Raw genomic sequence first — 8,359 nt, forward strand, 5'->3', positions numbered from 1 at the left:
ACAAATGTGCCGTCACATACTGCTGGCGACTGAGATGGGGCTAGGGTCATCATTTCCCTGTTTCCTCTCCTCTCCACTGCATCCTGATACAGCCAGATGCTGGCGAATACAGCATGCGCACATGAGAACAGCGAGGGTGAGTCAACGCATATGACTCACTTTATGCTCAACTCGGGAAATGATTCTCAGACACATGCGGTGCACAGAGGACTGAAGCGCTCTGGAGACATCGGCTTCAGAAAGTGCTTGGAAGTGCAGGCATGAAGCGTTGGATGAAGATTGGGGTTACAAAGGAGAATTTTGGTCTCCTACATAGAAATTTTCTGCATCCAAAGAGATAGATAAAACTTTCAAGAAAGAGGAGGAGTGCACTGATGACCATGACCTGTCTAGAGCAATTAGAGGAGAGGAGTGGCAGGAGCGAGCAGTGCAGCACACCAAGGACAGAGATGGAGACACTGTCAAGTCTGGCAGAAAGGGGAAATATGCAAATGGGAAAGCCCGGCTCAGCCCAGAAAGAGTTCCCGTGGACCCTGAAGGAAGGTGTTTCAGAGTCGAGCTCTCAGAATCGAGAGTACAATAGTGTGGGAGATGAACTGGAGGCCACCAGTGAGTGAGTTTTTTGGACTTTCTTATCAGTCCTGAAGGTCTGCCTGTATGAGTGTGTGTGTGTGTGTGTGTGTGTGCTTTAAATTGAGCAGAAGGACACCTACAAAAGGGTGCATCAACACTTTTTTTTTTTAATATTTTATTTATTTATTTGACAGAGATCACAAGTAGGCAGAGAGAGAGAGAGAGAGGAAGGGAAGCAGGCTCCCCGCTGAGCAGAGAGCCAGATGCGGGGCTCGATCCCAGGACCCTGGGATCATGACCTGAGCCGAAGGCAGAGGCTTTAACCCACTGAGCCACCCAGGCGCCCTGCATCAACACATTTTTCAAGAAAGATCTTAAACCCTAGCAAAACACAAACAAAACCAAAATAGTTATTACTTATCCTCATACCGTGCAGAGCCTCCCCTTCACATAACTCTCAAAGTTACCATTCACCAACGCAGTGATGTAAATGTTATTACCTAAGAATTCGGCAAAGTGCCTGCCCTGATTTTTCTATAAAAAATATATCAAAGACACAGAAAATGCATTAGAGCAATAAGGAACATCAATATATGTATATAAACATGCATGCATGAACCATTTTATCATTTCACCAAATTGTTACGAAATGTAGGCACAAATTTGCATTAGGGTATGGGGTGTCCCTGTGATGGCTTTTTCAGAATTATAAAGAACAGCTATGCCAGAGCCATGAAAGGAAAATAGGTCCCTTACTTTACTACGGTTTCCATCAGATTTGTTTTCCAAAATCAAATTTGCAAATGAATGTAATAAATAAATAGCAAAACAAACAAATAAAAACAAGAGGATTAGAAAATCAGACTAAAGCTCTCTTTTTATTATGTTTATTTCACATTTCAACCACTTTATAAGAGTAGGTAATATATAATGAAGGTTAATTTGAAATTTGTACTATGTAAGAAGGGAAAGCTGTTAACTAATAACCATTCAACTTAAGACATATTACTATCTGTTCAAAGTCAGTTTTGCTCCCCCTTGGCTGTACATTCGAATTACTGAGGAGTTTTGAAAACACTAATTCTATCCCCTGAGATACCGACTGAATTGGTGTGAGATGTGACCCGGGCACCAGTATTATTAAAAGCTCCCTGGAATTACTTTAATGTGTAGCCAAGTTTGAGAACCACTCTTCTAGGCCAAAATATCATCTGGTACCCAGCTTCTTTTATGAAAAAGATTAAGCTTGTTCAAAAGAGTTGGCAAAGGACATCTCAACAAGAGGCTTAAATTGAAATTTGAGGGTAGAAAGCAGGCTTGGGGACACACTGGATGATCCCTGGCACCCCACTCAACACTGGACCAGTACCTAAACCAAAATTGAACATTCCAAGTGCTGGTTTCTTATCGTTGTTAATTTTTAAAGCAAGATTAGAAACATGTTCTGTTGTACCCACAGCCTGCAGGAACATCAAAAGCCAGGAGAAAGGGCCCCTATATGATCAAGTTTCACAAATGGGAAGGATTGTAACTGAGTCACCAGGCATCAGAACCTAAACACCTCTGCTCAGATCCATAAATTTGGTTTCATATATTCCATTGGGGCGGTCAGCACAGTAAAAAAATACTCCAGGATCATCTGTGAGCCAGTGTGTCAAATTATTTTCATCCAAAAGTAGCTTTATCTGCATAGTCACTCTTTATTTTAAGGCATATCCAGTTTGGAAACCAACTTGCATATGAAAAGTGGCTTGGCAAACAGGCAATCAGAAAAAGTAATACTCTCTGTTGAAGGGCCATGAGTACCTGGTAACCTGAAGAAAGGACACTTCCAACTCTAGAGACGTTTAGTCCAAAGAAGACTCTACTTTCTCCAGTCCTGTAGAATCACAGAATCATCTCTTTAAAATGTTGCTTAAGGGAATCTGGGTGGCTCAGTGGGTTAAAGCCTCTGCTTTCGGCTCAGGTCATGATCCCAGGGAGCTGGGATCGAGTCCCACATCGGGCTCCTTGCTCCGCGGGGAGCCTGCTTCTCCCTCTGCCTCTGCCTACCACTCTGTCTGCCTGTGCTCGCTCGCTCTCTCTCTAACAAATAAATAAATTAAAATAAAATAAAATAAAATAAAATAAAATGTTGCTTAAATACTGCTAGTCTTTCCTATTCCTGGTTCTACGTTGACTGCTACAATGTTCGGCACAAAGTGTGCAATCTTATTAAAGCTAGGTACCTTAACCTCATTCCAATCCTTGTGGTCACAACTTCCATGCAGGACACCTTGGCCATCTTCAGTATGCACTGCAGCCTCTCTGGCCCAGTGGCTAAGAGCATGTGCTCTGCAATCTCGTTGGCTGAGTTTATATTCTGATCCCACCGTTCACCAGCTTGATTAATTACCTTCCTTAACCTTCAGTTGTCTCATCTATAAAATGCAAACAATAATGATACCAATCTCCTATATCACTCATGAGGACTACATAATGCATTCATTGCAAATAACGTAGAGTTTGGCACTGACAATAAAACTATTCATTATAATTATTAATTATTTTGCCAAAGCATCATCAGCAACATATTTTATTTCACTCCTACCACATGTTACTTAATTAGAAGAGTAAGAATAGAACATTTTAGAAGGGACAATGGGTGAGGGGCAAGAAGCATCTCTGAAAGGCAGCTCCTAATCCATATAAAACTCAGCCAAAAGAACCTCTTCCTTACAGGTCAAGATACTTCTGACTAAGATCAAAACATACTTACTTGTGGCTCATGACACCTTTCTATTTAATGGTTAGCTCTCCTTTTGTTTTAGTGTCTAACTAGTGGTGTTATTTTTCCTAGTTCTTATTAAAAGGATTTCAAAGCATGTAATCCAAAAAGAACATTTTTTGAAAAACAGAAATATCTAAAACAGTCACCAACTAGAACACACATAAAAATAATATGATAATGACAAATATTAGCATAAATAATCACTGATCACAAATGATTGATGTTATATACATATTCAAAATAAATAATATTAGATATATTAATGGTAAAATAACTTTAATTTTGTGATACAATCACCAACTTCAAGTGACTGTCAAATAAAAATATACCCGACAAGAGGAGAAAAGAAACCATCAGCTTCCCAACAAAAGGGAAAGTTTGACACGGTTTTGATCAGAGTTAGTATTAATGAAAGATTAATAACCTTAAAGATTATTAATGCCTAAAAGTGAAGAATTTTCTTTAACCTCCTTTTGCCTTTCTATCCTTTAATGTAGGTGTTAATGAGTATTGAAATGGACAAAAGGCAAGGAAAGGTGTAAGCAAAAGGGGCACTGAGTCTTCATCCTTGAATAATCCAACATGGTCTTCACATCCTGCCCCATTTGGGCACCTCAGAAAACAGAAATTCTGTGCCAGGAATTTTCCATGGCTATTTCTACAGAGAAGTTAACATTCACAAAGTAAAATGTTGCTTAGGCATTTTATAAGATGATCTCTAGGAAAGTCAACATTCTTACGTGTCATATCTTGTGAGAGAAGAACAAGCTGTTCTTCTCAGTAAAATAAGCAGAGCTTTGTAGAAACTGTATTTGTCCTTCACTTCTTAACTACCCTCGCGCCTTCAACACTCAAGATCTCAGTGTTGCTTCTGGTCCTCCTGACACCTGAGTCATCCCTGCCAACACATAACAGGGGTCCTTCCTGCCTGTGACTCTGAGCTCTGAGCTCCCTCCTGCTGCTTCTGTCCTGCACTGACTTCCTGTCCCCGGACAGTATCATTGCTGCTGATAACCTATGTGTTACCTCCACAAATGTGTAAGACTTTATGTTGGTTTTGGCCACCTTGCTGCCTGAAAACAAATTTCCTATCTTCTAGGCTTCTACGATACCTTTGGGTTTTTGTTTTTGTTTTGTGGGGGTTTTCTTGTTTTTGTTTTTGTTTTTTTATTTAAATTCATTTAGCCAACATATAGTACATCATTTGTTCAGATGTAGTGATCAACGGTTCATCAGTTGCATGTAACAGCCAGTGCTCATCACATCCCATGCCCTCCTTAACTGTTACCCAGTTACCCTATCCCCCTGCCCACCTCTGCTTCCACAACCCTCAGTTTGTTTCCCAGAGTCAAGAGTCTCTCATGGTTTGTCTCTCTCTCTGATTTCTTCTCATTCAGTTCTCCCTCCCTTCCCCTATGATCCTCCATGTTATTTCTTAAATTTCATACACGAGTGAAACTATATGATGATTATCTTTCTCTGATGTCCACAACAGCCAAACTCCAGGAAACCCTGATTGCATTCTACGGTAATGAGAGTCACTGGAGAGAGGTAATACCCTTGGTCTTCTGAATGGCCCATTTTGTGCCAGGAAACAACATACACTTCTCAGCGATGACATCCTTCCTTCCGGAAGTGCCAATCACTGGGACTGCACTAACCATCGAGCTAGTGACCAACGTGAGCCATGTAGACTCAAGGCCCAGAGTCCCTGATGATGCCAGTCTTGCAATTATCCCACAGACCCTAGAGCACTTTGCAGATCCTGTTATTTCACTCTGGGGTGGCAGGTAGGGAGGGAATAGATTTCCCAGTTAAATGTCACTGGAAATACTGAGACTGGGAATAACAGGACAGAAAATCAAATTTCAGGGGTCTGGCACATATGGGTCTGAGTTTATTCTTGTAATCTGTGACCATGGGTAACTACAGGCCTGGCAAGCCTCCACCTCCTCAGATGCCCACTTTACAGAGCTGTTGTGAAGGTTAACTGAGATAAGGGATGTAGGGTGCTTCATTAGTCCAAAACCTGTAATGGATGCTGAGTGATGTCAGTAGCAGATGTGAGCATCTTTTATCAACACTCCCTACCCCTTCACTATGACCTTTGTACTCCTCACCTTCCTAAAAAAAAAAGTGAAGTGATTTTGTTGTTGTTGTTGTTCACTTTTTATTTTATCAGAAACATCTTTTGATTACCGTCCTTAGCTATGATAATGCTATCAAATACTATCAAGGAAATTAATACCCACTAAAAACAAAAACAACAACAAAGCTCTATTTTGTTCATATCTGGGTCTCACTAGCAGAAATAAATTAATACCTAAACACAAATAAATAAAAAGTGAATTATGTTAAGCATCATCAATACCAAACTGCATCCATTAAATCTACACCATATTACCTAGAATAAACTAAAAATCTTTGCAAATCATAATGTTTAAATTAAGACATTAGAAGATATACTGCAAATACTCAGATGGAATTTCACTGCCCTCAGTAGAGCCAGAAATACATTTTGCTACAATTTTCAATTATGTACAATAAAAACTGAAATATTTATAAGCAATCTTAAAGACCAAGCATAAATTAAAAACCTGTTTATAGCTAATGGCATTCGTCCCCTCCTCCTGAAAAAAGGATATGAAATGAACAAAACAGCATGCCTCAACTATTTTCCACTTCTTAAATTTCCAGTCCTGGTTAACCTACATCCCAGTCCAAACTTCACAAGACAACTGAAGCATCTTAACTTTGGAGACTATAAAGAATAGTAAAGACACAATGTGTTTGTACCTAGTCAAGGAGGAGGCTCCCTGGAGACTAAGGCATCCTGAAAGATTGTTAGACATTTATAAGTTTGTGTGTTCTGTCCTAGTTACTACTGTTGTTTTCAAAATGTTCTTGTCTTTCCATCTTCCTAGCCCCTTTTGGATGGGCAAGCCATGTGGCTCCTTCTATATGAAAGTGCCTATTAAGGCCAACACATTTAACTGCCAATGCAAGAACCTTTCGGGATTTCCCTTAGGAACTTGACTGTTACGATTTCTGCTCTCTGAGCCTGGGTCCCTGAATGTCAGCATGGGATCTACCCTATTGACCAGCAGTGGGCTTGTGTGAGTTGAAAAAAAGCCTTTATTGTTTAAAGTACAGAGAGTTGGAGAGACCAGGGAGATTGTGCTCTCTCTCTCTCCTCTCCCTCTCTCTCATATATTTCTTTAACTGGGAACTTTAGAGGACAACCCCCTCCTTCCCATCACTCATCCCCACCACCCTTGACAACAGATTGCTACCAAGGTAAAAGAGAAGTCTGGCTCTGAGAAATCACAGTGTTGAGAAATCTATCAGAGAGGCTGTGGAGGTACAAAGAATTCTATGACGTGATACAAAAGCCAGGGTTGGCCGAGAAAGAAATGCCAGAAAGCGAATCACTAGGTCAGGGCGAACAGGGAAACAGGGAACACAGTAAAACTGCACTTAAGGAGAGAAAATATCCAGAACATATTTTATTCAAAAGCCTGTTAGCTTTAAAAATTATAAAGTAAGGAACAAACCATTGAATAAAATATGTTCTATCTTCCTACCCTGACAAATAAGCATTCATATGGACAAAACATATACAGCTATGTTTTCTGCTTGACAAAAATTTTGAAAAATATTAAAGTTGAACGCAACTATTTTGTACATCTCTCAGTTCTGTTGATGAGAGCTGGCTACGATGAGAATAAAGACAAAGATAATTTATAAATAACTATGTATCTATTCCATGAAATCTATTTGCATTGATTTCAATCTACAGAACCACTCATTTTCTTGTAATGATCAATGTGTACTTTTGTTATGCTGAGAATAATGATCCAGGAGAGGGTTCAATCAACTCTGACCCGCAACACTTGTTTTTGCACAGCCCTTAAGCTAAGATTTTTTTTGTATTTTAAGTGATTGAAAATACTTAAAAGAAGAATATTTCATAAAAAATATATGATATTCAAATTTCAGTGCCTGTAAGTTAAGTTTTATTGGAATCAGAGAAGCCTGCTCACTTATATATCAACTGTAGCTGTTTTCTGACTAAGATAGCAGAGCTGAAGAGCTAGGACCGAGGAAGGCAGAGCCACAAGTCTATAATAGTTACCATCTCACCATCTCATACTTTATAGTGAAGTTTGCTAACCCCTGATCTAAAGGATCAAATATTAAAATGTAAATATAAATATAAAAATGCATATTTATTTTTTAGAAAACTGTAAATAAATATAACTATTAAAAATTGAAAAATCATTTTATATCTTCAAAATGGTTTCTTAGATTATTTATTAAAATTAAATGATAAAACTCAAATTATATTAACTTGTATCAAAATCTAATAAAAAATTTTAATCTGGCTAAAATGTTACCCATTCTTTTTAATGTATTTAAATTATGTTACATATTTCCATTAAAATGAAACCATATTCACTAAAAGCAATTCTAGTATTTTATATCCATTTAGTTGCCAAGGTAAATAACCAGGAACGTATTTCCATCACATTGTGTCTAGACCTATATAAGAGTAACATGTAATGTTTTGGATTTCCAACCAGCCTTGACAGCCACATTCAATTGTTCAGTTAATGGGAATTCTGCTCTAATCATTTATATTTCCAAACAAAATTAGAACACAAAGAGAAGCAAGTAAATGGATTTGAAAACAGCCCAGTTACAGAAAAATCTATTGCAGCCCTGGTATCAAAGAGAAATGATTTGAGCAGTTAAATTTGTCTTTCCTCTCACCTAAATATATCACCATTTGAACTCTTCCCTTGCTCTGAGTCAGTGTTTCTTTCAAAAGACACTTTCTACAGTTAGCAGTTGTGCCCACCGCAAACCATGGTATTCCTACGAAGTCACCTTTTGTAAGGATAGATTACTGAACAGTGTCAGTAATCAGAGAAGGGTTGAGGGATAGATTAAGTAAGAAAGAGATCCCTATGTGCTACAGGAAATTTGTCCCTGCTCTTTGTGGCTTGTCGGGCA

This window comes from Martes martes, assembly GCF_963455335.1.
Source record: "Martes martes genome assembly, chromosome: 13".
Classification (NCBI taxonomy): Eukaryota; Metazoa; Chordata; class Mammalia; order Carnivora; family Mustelidae; genus Martes; species Martes martes.